Source organism: Chelonia mydas, chromosome 3, assembly GCF_015237465.2.
Source record: "Chelonia mydas isolate rCheMyd1 chromosome 3, rCheMyd1.pri.v2, whole genome shotgun sequence".
NCBI lineage: Eukaryota > Metazoa > Chordata > Testudines > Cheloniidae > Chelonia > Chelonia mydas.
In genome coordinates, this window is record NC_057851.1 from 101,505,379 (window position 1) to 101,511,816 (window position 6,438).

A 6,438-nucleotide genomic window follows, 5' to 3' on the forward strand; every position below is an offset into this window, starting at 1 on the left:
TGTTCAGTAAAATGTTTCAGAGGTTGTCATATTGCATTTATATTCTCTCCTTACTCGTAATTGGGAAAGTGGAAATTAAAAATAGCAGCCATACAGTTTGGGGAGAATATATATAATTTTACTTACAAGTCTAACAAATGTATGGGCTAAATGTTGTTGACATTTAAAGAAGTAAAAATGAATCAGGCTTTCAAAAAGAATTACTGGCATATGACAAAGGAACAACACTTTAAAAATAAATATACAGGCGAAGTAAGACAATCAGTATTATTTACACTTTATTATTTATTATTTCTAGTTATAGAAATACACTTATTTCTATAACTAGAATCCTGGGTCTTATCACACCTCTTTCTCCAAGCCCTTGTATTCAACAGCTCTTGTAGTCTACCAGAGTGAGCCCGGAAAACAATGAACCAAATGTTCAATATATCAAATATTAGGCCTAACTGGTGAACAAAATAATGGATCCATCACTCCATTTTGGGGTCCTTAAGAAAGACTTTGGGGAGAAAAATTGGCTACTGAAGCAAGCTTCACTGTTATGGCTGTCACCCCCACTGTCTCCTGGAACTCCAGGCCTTTATCATCCTGGTCCTGAGAAATGTTCTGATCATACTGGGGCCAGAGACAAACAAAGATAACATCACCACTTTTACTTGTTCTGGCTGAATCCCAAATACCACCTGAGATGAGAGTGTGTCAGACTTCCCTCCCCCTCCATTGTGTGTTCCTTTCCCATCTTATTTCTCCTCTTTCCTCACTCATTTTTCCTTCCCAGTCATCCTTTCACATCCCACTTCATATTCCCTCTCCCTTCCAGTTGACATGTCCCCCCAGTCAAGCTCATGGCACTGCAGGGGTTTAAAAAGACACAACACATTGTAATACAGGGATGTTTATCGAAATATTTGATACAGAAGAAAAGGCGATATAAAAAGTACTTTGCTTCACAGTTTGAGCAATGGCCTGAGCTTTCAGCTACCTCACTAATTCATGAGGTATATTTAAAAAAGTATAGTTATTATAAGGCACTCCGCTAGTTTTAATAGACTGTCAGCACTGTTTTTTTTTTTTTTTTCAGAAGAATTACTGCAAAAAGTTATTATTTTGCAGTATATTTTGTGCATAGCTGCAGGTGATATAAAACAGAATTTAAAGCAAAGATAATACTCTATTTTGGCATAGAATATGCAATGTCCTCTCAGGGCTGCTTATATAAGTAGCATTACCCTTCCAGTCCTGCAGCAGCTGGGGGGCGGGGAACATTCTGGTGAATAGCATATCTTGCTGCTCTGCCCTTTGCCTTTTTGAACAAGGCCCTTCTCTGTCTTTTGGTGGGTAACAAGTATCAGGGTAACGTTCTCCAACATAAGGACTGCATACAGAAGTGCACAATAACTAACCTATACCTTGCAGCTCCCACCTTCCAGCCCATGCAAACCGCTAACCCACCTGCCTATGCAGACCCCCCACATTACCAGCACACATAATTACTAACCTGACCACTGCTGCCCACCCATCCATCCAGTACACCACCATTCTGGGACTGGAACAGGCTTTCTGTGCAAAGGAAAAGTAAGGTGGAAAGCATATTGCCATTTCCAAGCTCACCCCACTAATTTCCAGACATCAGCACTCTGAGAGTCCAGAACTCATTTAATTCCTAAAGAAAGAGAAACAGGAAATAGAACAGAAAACTGCTGCAGCATAAACAAATAAAGCAAAGGAAAAAAAGACAAGAATCTCTGATACTCCATTCATATCACATTCACTCAGTCATATACCACACGCCACGTAAGAGTTGTGTCAACATCAGAAACTTTTTCAAGGTAAGGTAAAAAATACTCCCCTAACTTATTCAACCCCATCAAATCCTAGATCCTGTCACTAAATGACAGGTTTCAGAGTAGCAGCGGTGTTAGTCTGTATTTGCAAAAAGAAAAGGAGTACTTGTAGCACCTTAGAGACTAACAAATTTATCTGAGCATAAGCTTTCGTGAGCTACAGCTCACTTCATCGGATGCATTCAGTGGAAAATACAGTGGGGAGATTTATAGACCTAGAGAACATGAAACAATGGGTGTTACCATACACACTGTAACCAGAGTGATCACTTAAGGTGAACTCTTACCAGCAGGAGAGCGGGGGGCGGGGGGGGGGGGGGGGGGGGGGGGGGAGGGCGGGAGGGGACTTTTGTAGTGATAATCAAGGTGGGCCATTTCCAGCAGTTGACAAGAACGTCTGAGGAACAGTGGGGGGTGGGGGGGGATAAACATAGGGAAATAGTTTTACTTTGTGTAATGACCTATCCACTCCCAGTCTCCAAAATTGAGGGGAAAAAACATTTTTCGTTGTTGTCATGGAGACTGGAATTAGTACAAAAACTACTTGTTCTTTTTCTCAGTTCCCCCAGCTCCTACACATGATGTGCTGCAATCCCCACAGACCTAAATGTTATCAATCTTAGCATACCTGCTAAATCTCCAGGTCAAGAAAAGGAAAACAAGAGATGAAATATCTCAGGAACTTGTGAATGCAGCCAAAAATAGGGATAAGAAGACAGAGGATTGGAGGCAAGATCTCCTTGCAGAGAGGATCAAGGACAGAGAATTGATGAATGATAGCATTGAGAAAGACAGAGATATGCAGAAACAGCTTATGGAGTTGATACAGAAGCACACAGTCTTGCTGGAGAACATTTTGAGGCAAAGTTCCCACATAGCACCACAGCCCTAACCCAGCCATCCTTCAGCCCATGGAGAACAATGCACAGTGGGAGTAGCAGTAACCTTCTCCAAGTGCCAGCCACAGGCACTTCCTTCACCTTTCCAGAACCCAAGACAATAAGAAGAGTGAATACTGGAACCACAGCTTGACTCCTGCAGCCACAGTTGATGATTTCTTTCCTCTCCATTCTACATGCCATGCTAAGGACAACATGCAGCAATGTTTGTGACCAGTACAGCACAAACATACACATGCCTAAAAGTTCTGAGTGTATATCATATCTGAACTATTGTGTTCCATAAAGTTTGCACTATTTTATGAAGCTCCCTGGAAATAGGGGGGCCACCAGAGCCTGGACCATGGCTATGCCTCCCTGCTCTGCCTCAAGGCCCGCTCCCACTTACCTGAGGCCCCCCAACCATACTCTTGCCTCTCTGCTCCCTCCCCCCAAGGGTCCCACCCACTGCTCATACCTGTCTGCCCCCTCCCCTGAGACTCCCCCACCTACTGCTTGTGTCTCTCCACCCCCAGTGGGCAAGAGGCCCTCAGGGGAGGGGCTGGAGAGGCCTGAACAGGAGTGCCTCTAGAGAAGATGCAGAGTGGGGACAGGAACAGGTGGAGTGAGGGCAGGGCCTCTAGGGAAAAGGCAGAGCAGGAGCAAGAAGAGGAGCAGCATGGGCAGGGCCATGGTCGGAGAGGATGAGTGGGATCAAGGCCTCTGGCTGAAGCTCAGGTAGAGCCATAGCTCTAATATAGTAGCACTCCAAAGGCAGCAGAGCAACACACCTCCAAACAGAAGAGTACCATATCCTGTTTAGGGAGGCTTAGCCTTCCCTGGCCTCTTATACCTGCTGCCCATGCTGGCCTGGCTGTCTAAGTAGCCCCACCCTCTGCACCTGAGAAAGGGGTGGAGCTTAATTAATTATAAAAAAGGGCAGCAGGCAGTTAAGGGGACCTGAGGTGGTCCTCTTAATAGATTGTTAGTGGTGTTACTACTGAGATCATCTATGCTGAGAGGAACTGTTCTAGAAAGCCAAATAGATAAGAGGAGAGACTGTGTGAGAGCTCTTTCTTGTTGAGGTTGTTAGGTAAGAGCCAGGAAATCTTGAGGTTATTGCTGAAGAGAGAGATTGATTTGGAGATACAATTACTGTGCTTCTTCAGGCTCTGAGGTAAGAGTTTGTAAGGCCTTCTCTTGTTAAGAAGGCTCAATTAAAAGGAAAATGCTATATCTGAAAGTGGCTTGGTTGGATTCCCTGAGTTACCTTGGGCAATAATAGCGCTAGCAAGAGTGTCATTTAAAACCATGTTAGTTGACTGTAGTTAAGGTGTAACTGCATTATTATTTATTTAGTGTTCAGTTATGTCTAGTGACATGGTCCTAGTCTTCCACAGAGAGCTCACTCAAAATGCAGTGTTGACAACTTGGGATTTTAATGTGAGTTTCACAATATTTGGTGATTTGCTTAAACCCAAGATTCACTTCCTGGATTCAAGTGGTTGCAAGAATTTCAGGTTTTAATTAAAACAAACAACCAAAAAACTTTCTAGCCCTTGTGGCTGCACAGAAAAGCTTTAAAAAGGACAACCTGAAAAGCTAAAACCCAGAAAACAAATAGCAAGAACCTCACATTTATTATTTTTTTCAAAGTTTATGATTTCTGTGTGGGCTAACTCATGATTTTTGGATGTTTGAGTCTAGCAACACTGCTGATGTGTACTCTTGAATATGGAGGTCTTCAGCCTGGATCAGTGGCCCATGTTTTCCTATCTTAACATAACCTAGAGATTGAATTGCACTGCCTATTTCCTACTTGATTCAGTTGTGTGTGCTTCAGAGTACCATCTGAAGAATTCCAAACCATGTCATATGCTGCATTGTGTGCTACAGCATACACATTTGAATGAGAAAGGAAAATAAGCTGCATGGCTCAGGGACTTTAGATCCTAAATTATGTAGAGGTGGCAAGGGTCTGTGAGATGGAGTTGGTAGCTCTGTTGGTAGACTCATTAAAACCAGAATAATACCCTGGTTCCAATAGAGTCATTCCACTGAGCTGGGAAAATATTTCACCCAACTGTGTGCTAAATCACAAAAGAGGAAGGGTATAGAAGAGAGTGAAAAATGTTTAAGGCTATTCAGAACCGGCTCTAGGCACCAACAAAGCAAGCACGTGCTTGGGGGTGGCACATTTCCAGGGGCGGCATTCTGGCCACCCCTTTTTTGGGGGGGCATAGTTGCGCTCTTAGATGGGGTGAGGGTGCCGTGCTCCCGGCTACTGCGGGAAGGGGAAGCCCCAGCCCTGGGATGCTGAGCTGCTAGGGCCCAGCTGCTACCTGGGGAGGAGAGGGCGAGTCCTGCCGGGGAGCCGGGGCTGCACCACCTCATCTGCGCACTGGCTGCTGCGCTGCCTTATGCCACCCCTTATATCGGGGCTTCTCTGCGCGGCCGGGCAGGGGGAAAGCCCCTGCAGGCGCTGGGAGAAGGTGACGTCACTCCCTCCGCTTCCAGCGCCGCCTGCGAGCCCTAGCCCCACCTGAGCTTGGGGCGGCAAATTTTTTGCTTGGGGTGGTAAAAAAAAAACATAGAGCCAGCCCTGAGGCTATTGCTTAAAGGTATCTGTTCTGAAAGTTTGGTAAAACATAACCTGATTACTAATAAGAGGCTTTTTTTTTTTTTAAGTAACTTCCTGCTAAGAATATTTTCTTTGGAAGTATTTTTCTTTGCAGAGCAAATCATCATCAATAACCCTTCATCTGTTTTTGAGTTATGGTAAGGTGAAGAAAAATACATTTTCCCCTAAGTGAAAAATTCTGCCTATTCTATTTTTAAGTTAGGCTATTGATCAGTGTCTGACATTTGACACTTGGTACGAATATAGTTGTGTATTTACTTGATTGGGTAAAAACAAGAATTAACAAATGAGACCAATTTTATAGTGAGCACACACAACAGAAAACTTCCTAAATGTACAGACATGCACAGAGGGCCTAATCCAGGTTTCATTGACAAAGGGTGTCATTAACACTGGGCTTCGGTTGAGGCCCTTATACATGCATGAAGTTAAGAAAGTGCCCAGGTATACTATGTGGACTAACTGGCTCAAGGACCTGACACAACATGATTGAACAACTCCAACCCAGGAAAAACTTAGTGCTATGCCCAGGTCTCTTTGGCTAGGTGCTAAAAGTAGCAGTATTGATGTTGCAGCTCAGGCTCTCACGCCTAAGGGATTGGGGGTGGGCTTCAGAGCCTGAGCTGCAGTCCAAACTTCAATATCCACACAACTATTTTTAGCATGCTAGCTTGAGCCCAGCAAGTGTGAATCTGTCTATCCGGGCTGGGAGGCTCCCTGGTCCCAGCTGCAGTGTAGACATAAGCATGAGATAAGCTTAGCATGCTAATGCATGACTCTCACTCCCACTGAGTGTGACTTGACATATCTGTGGGCTGGCTGGGCCCTCTCAGAGTAAATACACAACAAAACTCTTCCCCATGCCAACCCAGGCTGTAAGGGCCTAGAGGCCTTTTACTTTCCACCTCAGTCTGTGGCCAGTCAGAGGAGCCAACTTCCCTCCTGCGGCTCTCCCTTGGCTGAAAGTTCAGCCCTTTAGGGAACACCTGACCCCTTCTATGTCTGATAAGCGAACAGAGTTGGCTGGCCCCAGGCCCTTAAAGGGGTAGACTGCATACTCTTACACTGGACT